Genomic DNA, 1,638 nt, shown 5'->3' with positions numbered 1-1,638 from the left:
AAAATACACTTCAGCTAAATACTTCTAAATTATTTTCCCAAACCACGCAGAGCCGCAGTATAAGGACTAAAGAGCCGCATGCGGCTCCGGAGCTGCAGGTTGCCGACCCCTGCATTAGGTTAACAGGGAGCTACAGGTCATTGCTGGGATTCTCTTATTAAAGCAATTATCAAATAAATCATTGAATTACATCAAGTTTTACTCTGGAATAGACCAAGAAATCTGAAGTAAATGATAAATAATTTCAACTGCTTGTCAAAGAACAAAAAATGCATCAAAAATGAACAACTGCATTCCCGGATACTAACAGAGTTCACCTGCATGTGATATGACTGCTTTATCACATACTGCAAACAGTGATGACTGCAGCATCACCAGCATGTGCTCCCGACCTCATGTTGTAGCTTTTAGTTGTTTACAGAAAACTCAGAAAGCTACTGTTTGTGGGTCTGACTATAAAGGCAAAGTCAAACATACTAACAACGTTGGTTAGTAACTACTATAAGACGAGAGCCAATCGTTTACATGGAAGAAGAAGTTGGTCAAATCAGCAGTCCAAGCTTCCCTCTCGCCGTCTCTCAGACTGACACGACCTTTTCTTTTCTCTTGGTTCAGGCTGCCATTGTGTTTTTGTTATCATCAGCTGACATAGTAAACGAGTTACTGGAGTCGGTTTGTAAGGCAGCTCTAAGAAAAGAAGAGTTTAAGAGTTGCTATGTCAACAGCAAGTCATATTTACTATAGAGCTATTTATCCATCTGGATTGTTTTGGTGTGACGTTCCCAGTTTTTGAGCCATCAGCCATATAAAGGTCTACTTTTGCTTGTATATGATGAAACTAAATGGTACTTACCCTGTGGTTCTCAAAACACTAAAAATACATAAAATAAATAAGCAGCTCTAAAAATATCTGTAAAAATCATGTCCTTCTCACCACAAGAAGGAAAAAAAAGATCCAGCAACGTCAGATCTCTTTCTGCTGCCTGCCAATTAAAAGAAGTGCGCGACTAGCTAACACGAAAGCTCAGCTGACGGGGGGTCTCTACAATGTTAAAATCTTGGCCTGCTGTCAATTATGTGAGCGTCTCATCAACAGCGGATGAATACTTCCTCCTGACACAGTCGGTGGGTATGGTTTGATAGACAGAAAAATGAAACTGGTCAATGTCTGGGGAGAAATGTCTACATGTCTACAGCTGACATCACTGAAATGTTGAACAGCAGGGGTATTCAATTAAAAAGTAAGGAGGTCCAGTTAGAGAAAACAAAGATCCAGAATATATGTCATAGTTTAATGCAATACATTTACACTTAGCCTTACAATTAAATCAATGTCTGTGAAATAAAATAAATACAGTACAATTGAGCAGCATTTTAACAGTGTTTATTAAAATGTTCACAACGACCTGGAGGGCACTCTAATAATAAAATAGATATGATAAACAGACAAATGTCTCGTAATTATTTTATGGTTCAGGCTTTCTGGAGTTAAAGCCCTTAAATCTTGTATGTGGTAACCAGAGATGGGCAGTAACGCTTTACTTGTAATGCGTTGCTGTAATCTGATTACTTTTTTCAAGTAACGAGTAAAGTAAGGGATTACTATTGCAAAAACGGTAATTAGATTACCGTTACTTT

At 38.2% G+C, this 1,638-nt stretch overlaps 1 protein-coding gene across 2 annotated transcripts in view; it reads right to left on the bottom strand.

Moving 5' to 3' along the window:
• The window catches only part of fam184aa (family with sequence similarity 184 member Aa), a 68,103-nt gene that overhangs the window by 23,068 nt on the left and 43,397 nt on the right, over positions 1–1,638 (bottom strand). The gene's annotated exons all lie outside the window — the stretch shown is intronic.

The sequence above is a fragment of the Pundamilia nyererei genome, unplaced genomic scaffold, assembly GCF_000239375.1.
Source record: "Pundamilia nyererei isolate P.nyererei 1_Seehausen unplaced genomic scaffold, PunNye1.0 scaffold00276, whole genome shotgun sequence".
In the NCBI taxonomy this organism is placed as follows: Eukaryota; Metazoa; Chordata; class Actinopteri; order Cichliformes; family Cichlidae; genus Pundamilia; species Pundamilia nyererei.
The sequence above is the reverse complement of the archived record's forward strand: the minus strand, read 5'-3'. Positions and strand labels throughout refer to the sequence as shown.